The 11935-nt window shown below is 31.2% G+C and overlaps 1 pseudogene; it reads left to right on the top strand.

The window, feature by feature from the left end:
• The first annotated feature begins 7694 nt into the window (after positions 1 to 7694).
• On the top strand, positions 7695 to 10639 carry LOC114235830 (MOB kinase activator 1A-like; annotated as a pseudogene).
• The last annotated feature ends 1296 nt before the right edge of the window (positions 10640 to 11935 follow it).

The following is an 11935-nucleotide window of genomic DNA, read 5'->3' as shown; positions in this document are numbered from 1 at the left end:
AGGTCATATGCATAGAGTATAACAGCTATTATCTGTGATATTTTCATTAACAGTATTTTACTACATAGTGTGAAGTATCAGTAAGATAAAATACCCTATTTTTCCCTTAACGTTTGTGATAGAATTAAAACGTTTATTCATATGAATTTTTATACTAACAACATAACATTTTCAAATATGGTATTACAAATACATTAAAATTACAGTGTTGTTGAAAGGTACAAATATGAAACTATATCCTCTGTTTTGCTATACAGCTAAAACTTGGATTTTAAAATATCTGTTTCCATTTGGGCACTAACATTCACTGACTAACTGAATCAAATATTCAAATATTTTGAAAGCCAAATTATCCTATTATATAGTCCTTCCGGTATGTGTTTGTGTGTGTGTGTGTGTGTGTGTATAAATGTATACCACACATAGTATAACAAATTATTCTCTCTAGTGAGAGGACAGTTAAAATTTAATACTAGCAGAGTAAAAAAGGAGAATTTAAGAACACCTCGTGAACTCAATGAAATTCTGCAAAAATAAATTTATTAATAAATGAATAAATAATATATAAAGAGCTAATATACAGTCCAAAATTTTATAGACAGAACTTTTTCAATAAGTGAGGTTGTCAGAATAAGTAAAAATCCAACACACAAATACACACACAGAAATATAAACACACACTAATAATTGCTATGCAAAAAGGCACAAATACACACACAGAAATATAAACACACACTAATAATTGCTATGCAATCTTAATAGGAAAAACACAAATATAGAGGCACAAAGATCCTTTGTACAGGTACAAATTTTAAGAGAATGTAAAGAAATATTGTTTCCTATTGATTTATTTTCAAACATTAAATAGTATTGCCTCTCAACATTACCTTAATGTATTCATTCTGATTTATACAGAAGATAAAATTGTTTTAGGAAATTATCAATACTCTGGAACAATCTGTTTATCAAAATCATAATCATGCTCTAAGATACACAACCTTCCTGTTTTGAGGGAGCATCCTCGTGTTTTCATAGCTATTTATTCTCACAGCTAAATTAATCAATCTTAATTGCAATATCTTAATAATGATATATTTTCCAAATCCTTGTAAATATTCTATAATACCTATTGCTAATATTTTTAATATAATTTTGAATTAATCTATCAAAATACAATTTTTTTCTCCCAAGGAATTATTATAGTCCCTCAAATAGAGTGAGGTTATCAGAAATGAACAATTAAAAAGGAATAAAACTTTACATGTTGGCTCTTTACACATTAGACATGGCTTTGACTTTAGAAATGTATTACCTCCTTCACTTTTTGAAGCGAGGTATCTGAGACCTAGAAAAGTCATACAATCTAAGATTGAGAGGCTAATTTTGCATAATGAATTAATTTTTCTATATTTGCTTTTATGTTGCCCAGTAGATTATTTCCAACAATTATTGAAAAATTACTATTTTGTCCTGTCTTTTATCTAAAAGCATTAAAATATAAATAAAAGAAACTGAATTAAAGATAAAAGAATGGTTTACACATATAATCCTTCTCTAAAAATATTTACTTCAATTTTTTTTTTTTTAATTTATTTATTTATGGCTGTGTTGGGTCTTCATCTCTGTGCAAGGGCTTTCTCTAGTTGTGGCAAGTGGGGGACACTCTTCATCGCGGTGCGCAGGCCTTTCACTGTCGTGGCCTCTCTTGTTGTGGAGCACAGGCTCCAGACGCGCAGGCTCAGTAGTTGTGGCTCACGGGCCTAGTTGCTCCGCGGCATGTGGGATCTTCCCAGACCAGGGCTTGAACCTGTGTCTCCTGCATTAGCAGGCAGATTCTCAACCACTGCACCACCAGGGAAGCCCTGCTTCAATTTTAAGTTAATGTCTCAGTAAATCATATTTCCTTTCTCTCAGTATTTATATAATATTTTTGTCTAATTAAAACAACTTCAATAGAATTAACACAGATTATGGCCTGCCTGACTAACATAGTAAATATAAACAGCAAGCTATTTGATGAGATTTCCAGTTGAGGAACACAAAATAATTTAGGTAATAACCTCTCTTCTCATGGCAAACATTGTGGAAACTGGAAAAATTATGCTAAATAAGTAATAAGATAAACAGTATGTGCTAATGTGAAATATAAGCAAAACTTGGCAAATAATTTAAAATATTGTTGAGGACTGGATGATATTTACAGTCCTGGATTTCTGGGAAACTGAAATGTAACCCACTGAAATTGAGATTATGCTTAGTTTAATTTTTTTGATGCATGCTGCATGATTAAATAATTATGTGTAGAATACCTCAAGAGGTCTATATGGCTTGGATGAGCATAGTGGTGGTTAAAATTTGTTTCATAATGGGGTAGACAAATGAGTAAAGTTACAGAAGATATAGGATGCATGATGTTTCAAAAAAAGAGATAAAATGGAATTGGATTTATAAAAGAAGCTAAGTCATGAGATCAGTTGATTAGGCTTCGTAGAGAATTTCTCTCTGCTTTATGTCTACCTCAAGTATTTCTTTATAATATTATAAGTACAGTTCCTTATGTAAAGCATAACACTGTTATGTTATACACAGTTATCAAGATAACCTTATATTCTTGAACATATAGAACATGGATTTTGGCCTATACTGTATACTGTCTACACTTTAAAAAAAAAAAATAAGATCTGTATTATTATATGACATCCTATGGCTAGATGCACTTAGGTGGGTTACCAGACAGTAGGAAGTTGAACAGTATTGATATGGGGGTCAGGCATTGAGGCTCTGGTGGTCTCATGGTTGAATGGGTCCACCACTGTGAAAAAGAGAACCTTGTGTGGAGAGCATCATTGGATTTGTTCACTGGGTCCAAAATGGAAAATATTTCATCCCAGGGCCAGGGCGGACCTTATCATGTGGAACTGTAGCCACCCAGATGAACACACACCCTGGAGGCACTGCCAGCAGGAAGAAGCCTCTGGTCAGAACTGGATCACTATACCACTAACTTTGGAATGTTTTTATGGTTTAAAAGATCTGCTCCCAAAGTCACTGAATTTAACATTACTGTGTTGTTTAGATTATGGATTTCAGTTTGGGGGGTTCATCTTGGAGGTACTACAACAATCTAGTATTGTGGAGTTTCCTTCAAGACCAGAAGTGTAAATTAGGGCATGCCATTAGATTCTGTCTACTTATGTATGGAGTAATCTCATATTTTTTATCTTCATAATTGCACTTCACTTATGTATGATTTTTAACAATGAGATAAAGATGGGGTAAATTGGTTAAACCTTTTGGTCTCTAAAACTCTGATATACAATGTTTTAGGTGATAAAGACGTAAAGATGAATAAAACTAAGTCTGTGACATTAAAGAAATCCTGTTTTAACCTGAGACACAAACATCTCCTAAGTAACTGCAATCTGAAAGATCAAATGTGACCTGTGGTGATAATTTCTTTGAGAGCACAGAACAAAGTGAGCCCACCTAAACAAAGTCAGTATCCTTCATTGCAACCATCTCCACTCAGAATTATTTGTCAATAAGTGTGTCCATGTCTTACTATGATCTGCAGAAGGGGTTTCCTAACAAAGTCTGCAAACAACTTTCTCTTGGGCAAATGTTATTCTGATTGGGTTCTTCCAGTACTAGAAAGCATGTCTCCAACTCATTTGTGTTGTATACTGTAAATAATGTGCTCCTACTAGCCATTAAGTTGTTCTAATTAAAATTATTTTCTGGACATTGATAGCAGGAAAATTTACCAGTGTATTACAAGGAGATTAAAAAACAAACAAAACAAGACAAAACAGAACAAAAATCTTTCTATCTAGTGTTTTCAGTAGAAGCATGCTACAATTTTCCTTAGCTATTTGGATTAATACAAGTTGTGATCACGAAATATGAAAATTTTCTGAACATCAGCTTATTTCCTAGTGACTCCATGTGTAGATTTTGTTGATGTTATCCTATAAGCAGAACATATACTACAACAGTCCCACTTCATGACTGGAGACACTTTTTCTTGTAGCTTTATTTTTTTCCACTATTTTTTCTCATTAGAGGCAGAATCTGCTTCTTTATTGGTTCTTTATTTGCTTAATTTTTTTTTTTTTATTTCAAAAGCAGAAAAAAGAAAAAAAATCAATTAGCCTCTTTCACCTTGAGAAAACAAAAGTCTTTTTAGTACTTTTAGTGAAGTACTTTATTAAATAGGAAACAGCTATTGGTATTATCAGGATTCATGATTTAAGTATAAAAATGACAAACCACAAAAATAGAATGCTTATTTCCCATACAAATTAAAACTTCCTTCAAACTGTTTCAAAGTACTTGTGCTTTGCCTCATAAGATGCTATTTTCAAACTTGAAATAGGGAAATCATTTTTCCTTCTTTCTGACAGATAAAGCCATTTAACTTTGTTACGAAATGTTATAGACTTCGATAAGTGGCAATCATAAATATGTTTGCAAATGTCCTTGTATTGTTCTACATATATTAAACTTATTTAAGTATTGTAAAAAGTAAAATTTCAGTAAATCATGTTCTGATTGCAGGTGTGCTGATAATCAGAAACTTGAGGCAGAGTTTATTGAAACCAGTCATTGTAAAATCTATAAAGCCATCAATTCATTTATCTCAACCTAGTCAGAGATAAAAGAGTCTTGAGAATCATTAACTATACAGGATGTCCCTACAAGCTCACTAAATGATAGAGATATATAAATGTGGTAATATTATGAAGAAAGATGTAAGAATATTAGATTTTTTAAAAAATATATTAAAATTATTTCAGAATTAAAATACATAGCTATAAGCTATTATTTAATAGTAATGTAATGGTAAATCTATTTCACAATATATTATCTCTATACTTTATTGGAAAGATTTTCAAAATAATGCTCAACAAATACTCAGATTATACTGTTGAAAATTTCATGAATTTAGTGCAATCTATTTTGACTGCACTCTTATATTGCCAGTTTTTCACCTGATCTATTTCTACAGATTATTTAGCTGTCCGTATATCTTGATATTCTTTGGTTACTATTATAAAAATACATATAAAATAAGTTTGAAAATTAGGAAAAAGTTTCCATTCTGCCATTGACAAGCATTGTCACTGAATGACCTAAGACAGACTGTAAAATATCTGTGTAGCCTCTTGAATGTCAATAAAAGTGTTAGATTGTTTGGAAGTGATTTATAGCCTCATGAGAAATGATTACCCATATAGTAAAGGATAATTTAAATCTTAAATTGTGTTATGCTTATGGTTCAAAGAATAATTATTACAAAGAATCTCTAACCTCTCATGTATCTTTTTATCCACTGTTCAACAAACTTAGCATCTCTTTTGAATAATAATGACCTTAATTTTCAAATTTGACATTTAAAATAATAGCATACAGATATATATATAAACATAAGTGTATTTTTGAGGAATATTACGTTATTAGGTTTATTGTTGAAAAATATCCCGATTTCTAGAAATTTACAAAATAATTTCAGAAAACTGCAGAGCGTAGTAATTCTTTGAGAGAAATAAGTCATTTCTCTAAGGCCTGAGTCAGTATGAATGCATGTGGAATGTGCTAACTAAAATATTTTGTCTCATATAATTTATCTATACATTATGTAGTAACGTTACTTCATTGTCTGGGTCAGTCATTTTTTCAGCACATATGCACTGAATGCCTGTTTACTGTATAATTCTCTCTATTCCAATTTATTGTCTAATTCCATTCTAGGTTCCTGCCACAGATCTATCTTCCACCTTATCCCTCACATCTTTAAAGACTACCCTCAATTATCTGGCATCAGTAAGTATCTAATAGTCCTTGTTAGATAAAGTTTCTTGTCTTGTCTCCTTTGCATGGTATTGGCTGCCTCTGATGTATGTGTCCCATACAGAATATTTTGATTAAGGGTATTGCTGGGCATACTTAGCAACTGACTATCAGAGTCTATCCACTTTAATAAAATAGTATGGACATATTTTTCAAATCATACTCTATAAATGCAAGAAGATACAGTTACTTGGGAGGACTGAAAAAGTTTTTACCTCTACCTTCATTTTTAGAATTTTTCTTAAATCAATAGGTTTGCTTTTAAAATAATTAAAATTTCCACTTTTTGAAAATAATAAACACCATAATTTACATGTATGAAGTAATTTAGATTATACAAATAATTTCCTATAGTTATCTCAATAGAATATTTAAAAATATAGTTCAAATAACATATACTTAGTAAATTAGTCTTGTTTACTGTCTAGTATTAGTCTAATTTAGTCTTTTTATTACTGACTACAAAGTTAACTTTGTTTTTACTACTTTTTAATGTCAGAGTGATTCAGACCTTGGAGATATTTATTAAATATAATACAGCAGGCACACAGTCAAATTCAAGTCAAATTTAGAAGGATGCAAGAATTGTTTTTTTAACGCCATCAATTCTTTACTTCACATGGAGGTGCATCTGCTGAATATGTGGCTGATTTCAGACAAAAAATAAGCTTTCTGGTCCTCATGTCTTATAACCTTTGCATAAGACCACAAGCCAAGAAAGTAAAGGTCTTATTGCAAATCAGTGTTGCCCTATTTTATTTGTATATGTGTTTAATATGTATTCATCACTCTTACAGTCTACATCTAATTAAAAACAGTAACAATTGTATTTAGCTATAAAACACAAATATATTTTGAAAATATTATATATTTTTTTCTGCTGCTGTTTGTATTAAAGAAATATACACTCATGTGTTAACAAAGTTTAGCTGAATGTTTCAGTTTGCACATAATATAGAAATTAAATTCTCATAAATTTAAGTTTGCAACATCCTATGCGCTATTAGGATTATAGATTAAATTTTTAATCCTTAATTAATGATGCTTAATAATTCTATTAATTTATTAGATGTGTTTGTTTCTTAATATCAAATCCCTGAGCTAGATTTGATCACAGAAGCCCCAGTAGAAGGTGAATGTTGCATGCTTGCTTGTATTCAAAGATTAGGTGACCTGTGGTCTAGCGCATACACTAAATTGGAATCTTTTCAGTCCACAATATACTGAAGAGGTTGCCACAATGTGTTTTGGGTCTCATGTGTATCTGCTCCCCCAAACTCTTTGACTATATCTGGATTCTCATTCTTAAAAATGTTGTACCACCATCTATGTAGTTGTTGAAACCAAAACCCAAGAAGATCGTTTCTCTCTTTTTCTCATTTTTCTTGTTAAGACCATTCCATAGTCATAAATATATCCAGTATATATCCATTAAATTTTCTCCATCTCCTTTTCTATCATGCTAGTCTAAGCTATCAACATCAGGTAAGAACCTAGGCTGTTGCAATAGCTACCCAACTTCTTTCCTTGCTTCAACTCTTGCACAATTCATCTTCCTTATAGAGACTAAAGTTACCTTTTCAAAACAAAAATAAGTGTACTTCTCTCCCAGCAATATAGCAATTCTGGTATTATGAAATGTTCTCCACTATCACAAAATACCCAGATGACAGACAAATGAAAGTAAACAATTTTATATGCTTCTGACTGAAATGAAACTGCAGAAGTAGATACATTGAAACACTGAAGCAAATGCTTACTCAGGGACACAATTTAATAATGAAGGTTTGTGAGATTAACAGACATGTGGAGGAATTAATCTTAGTAAAGCAACCATCAAAGCAATGTATTCCCTGACTTCAGATAAGGTAAATGGCTCCCAGATTTTGTAGCCTTGAGCTTTTACTATTATTTGAAATAATTTTGGACTTGTAATACTCACATATTTAGGAACTTCCTAGACTAATACTTTTTAAATGAAATAAAAATTTAAAAATATATTTGAATAAATACAACTAGTACCACGCATTGACACTGGTGAAAGATATCCTCATTTCAGAACTTTCCATGATTCTTGCACATTAAAATATGCTTAGTATGACTTCACAATCATACCTCAACTGATATATAAGAAAATAAGCAATCATAGATAAGAATCTGAAAAAACACAACGTATTAGATACGAGGGCTTGAAAGACTAGACTTTGGATGTTGGAATTGTAACATATAGAATAGGAAGTTATTTTTAAATAAGGCTTTAATGAAATAAAAGCTGGTAGAGGAAAATGAGAAACAGTATGAGATTATCAAAAATGACAAGGGGAGTTTGAAAAAAAAAAAAAAAACCACTACAAATTCTGAAAATGAAAACCAGAATTTTTTCCATCAAAATTCAAAAGAAAAAGGTCTGCTCTTTCAATTGCTGAAAATCTTGTTTTGGATGAACTCTCTCACTTAGCATGACTAGATAGGATAAAAAAAAAAAACAAAACCACTTTTAATAAACCTCATAGCAATAATGGCGATACTAAAATGTTGGGTCACAGTCTGGTAGAGGAAAAAACAAGATAAGGCTGATATTTGAGGTCATTTTCCCACTTGAGGAAATTATAGATACATAAATATAAGTGACAGCAATAGCTGTAAGGCTCTTTTTCTATATCATTATCCCATTTTCAGAAGTGACATTTGGCTGGAAAGACAAACATTAAAATTCAGGGATAACCAACAAAAAAAGAAGTTGTTAAGCACTCAAATCTTTCACCCAAAAGATACACCTTAGGAGTGAGGCTGAACTGGATATAGATGAACCACCACAAAGCTTGAAACATAAAAGTGAGTCTTCTTAGTCCCTGGTTGTAACAGGTGATTTGCCACTAGCCTAATGGCTGTAAGGTGAACCTTCACTGCAACAGGATAACAATATCCATAGCCTTACTTTATACCTAAGAGTTTTCATGAATAATGTTCACATCCAGTATTTTAAAAATCTAGTATTAATATCACAGATTTCATCAAACAAGAGGAAAAAAGATGACAATAGAAGCAGAACCAAAAGATATCCAGATACTGGAGTTCACAGATAAAAATTTTTTTAAGTCAGCATTTAATATGAACAAAGAATAAAATATTATGGTAGATAATTATAATAGATAAGTGGAAACAAAAAATAATCATAAGCAAATTTTAGAAGTGATTAAATTTAGTAACAAAACTCCAAGTTTGTATTTAGCAATAGATTGTACATATATAAAGAAGGAATTAGATAATTAAGAGATAAGCCAAAAAAGGAAAAACGATTACAAAAAGACAACAGGATAGAAGATTAAGGAAGGATCATAAAAAACATGTGACATACAGTTGAAAGATCTAATAAATGGATAATTGGACTCCAAGAAATGAATGAGAGTGAGATGGATGTAGGAGAAAAGTACAAAAGCAATATGTAACAGCTAAAAACTGAAGAAGATATCAAGTTACAGACTCAAGAAGCACTTTATATAACAAGCAAGAAAAATATAAAGGGAATTATTCCTATGCCTGCATCATAGTAAAACTAATGAAAGTCAAAGATGAAGAGAAAATATTAAAAGCAGTCAAAGAAAGAGCTTTTAAAAAAAATAAGAACAAGAATAACAAGTGATTTTATAGGAACAATAGAAGCCAAAAGAAAGTGACACCTTCAAATTGTGGTTAAAGAAGATAAATTATGAAAGTAGAATTTTATATTAGCAAAAATATGCTTTAAAATGGATATACACTCAAAATATCTTATAACACTCTAAAACAGAAAGCATTTACCACCAGCAGGTAGAGAACTAATTAGAAAGGGAAACACACAGGAAGATTCAAAGATGGTAATGTTTTATTTCTTGGGTCATGAGTATTGAGACATTTGCTCTATTCTTTTGTCATTATGTATCACATATATTTTTACATATGAGATATTTTATATTAAAATCAGAGTGAACCTGGTAAAATGTGGCTGGTTCTGCATTTAGAGTTGGTGAGGCAGGGAGCAGGCCACAGCAGCCTGTACCAGATGGACCCCAGAGGGAAGTAGTTGACAAGTGGGATTCCACTGGTCATTGAGAATAGTTTGCTCCTCTCGTCCCTTCTAAAGAGAGATGAGTTCTTCTTTAACAGTGATCTTTTTAAACATTCAAAGAAGTATATCCCTGAAGTTTTTCATTATGAGCTCTTTAAAAACTGCAGAGAGAGCACTAGGAAATCAGAATCTGAGACAAGCTCCTATGTTGGGGAAGAGAGAGGGAACCAGCAAATGGATCACAGTTAACATTGTGGATTTCTTCAACAAGAGTATTACAGAATTCTGTCCTGAAGAAAGTTGTCTGCTCATGTCTGCATGCCAACATATGAATATCATTTGGCAGGTGATACTAATATTAAAAAGCCAATCAAATACTCTGCTCCAATATACATTGACTACTTGATGACTTTGTTCCTGGTAAGCTGGATGATGAAACATTTTCATTCTACTATTGGTGTCCTGTTTCCCCAAAACTTTTTCTATGGCAAAGACTATTTTAATGTGTCTGTTCAGGGTTTATACCTGTACTTCTCAGCTGCACTTTCATTCTGTAATACAACTGTAGTGTTTATACCTGTATTTATCTGCTGCACTTTCATTTTGTAATGCAACTGTGAGAGGAGACTTAACTCACATTTCCCGTAAACATTTATTTCTTTACTCAGGAGGTCAATCTGATTGATAGGCATAAATTGGCACCAGGAATTAGTTGAGAGGCTTGGATCAAAAGGCAGATAAACACTTCTTCTAGAACATGATTAACACTCTTGCTTCATTTATTACTATTTCTCAATGCTATTTGTTATAGACTAGTGATTCAAACTTTGACAAAACAGGAAAAAAAGACACCCAATGTCTACCTACTGCTAAAATGGCTTCAAAGGTAGGTGAGCCCCATAGCTTTTGAGTGAGAACTTAAGAGCACAAGCAATTCTGAGTTACTACTATGTGTGACCACTTCTGCTGTTGCCATGGAATCACTCTTAATTGTAATATGTGATGACTATCCTGTAGTTTATTAGTTTAGTTATTTTTATAAATTGAAGAAAAGTGACTGTCTACTTTAGGTAATATCAAGGGATATAAAGAATTACTAGAAATAATTTTAAAAGTTTCCAAAACAAATTTCCTAAAAAAAAATCAAATAGGTCTTATTTCACTTCTGTTTATGAATATAAAAGGTACCTTTAACTTTCTATAACATTTAGAACATTTGTATCACTTTGGATAACCTTTATTCTCATGTTTATATGCCTGTGTTTTATAGATTAAGAATATATATTCATATTTTTACAAAACCTATGATTTTAATTCAGATCATCACAGGGCATTATGATATAGGAGCAACCAAAATTGTTTCTAAAATGACTGAAAATTTTTTAATCTTTATTTGGAATTTTACTAACAAATAAATTGACCTAAATCTTGTATGTATCAGAAATACATTTTAAGGCTTCTAAGGATGATTTTGTAGATTTTCACTTTTAAAAGCTTTATTAATCAATGTTAACACATGTAGTTTTGGTTAAGGAAGAAAAAATTCTTCCAAAAATTGTGAAAAACTTAGACTGTGGCATGTAATGTACTAGGGATGTAATTTACAACATAATAAATGTAATTAACACTGCTGTATGTTATATATAAAAGTTGTTAAGATAGTAAATCCTGAAAGTTCTTGTCACAAGGAAAACAATTTTTTCTATTTCTTTAATTTTTTATCTATATGAAGTAATGCATGTTTGCTAAACTTGTTGTGGTAATCATTTCATGACGTATGTAAGTCAAATCATTATGCTATACATCTTAAACTTATACAGTTCTGTATGTCAATTATATCTCAGTAAAACTGGAAGAAAAGAAAAAGTACTATGGAAATGGATGAGCGTTATTTAAATAAATATAACCTAAGGAAAACTTAAAGAGAACATAATAAAGACCATGAAAGTGAACTAAATTTAAAATATACACACACAAATATTGTTTTAACAGCTCAGTTTAAATATTCCTAATTAAAAGAGTAAAGTTATAAGTAAT

This window comes from Balaenoptera acutorostrata, chromosome 18 (genome assembly GCF_949987535.1).
Source record: "Balaenoptera acutorostrata chromosome 18, mBalAcu1.1, whole genome shotgun sequence".
In the NCBI taxonomy this organism is placed as follows: domain Eukaryota; kingdom Metazoa; phylum Chordata; class Mammalia; order Artiodactyla; family Balaenopteridae; genus Balaenoptera; species Balaenoptera acutorostrata.
This window is presented reverse-complemented; position numbering and strand designations above follow the sequence as displayed.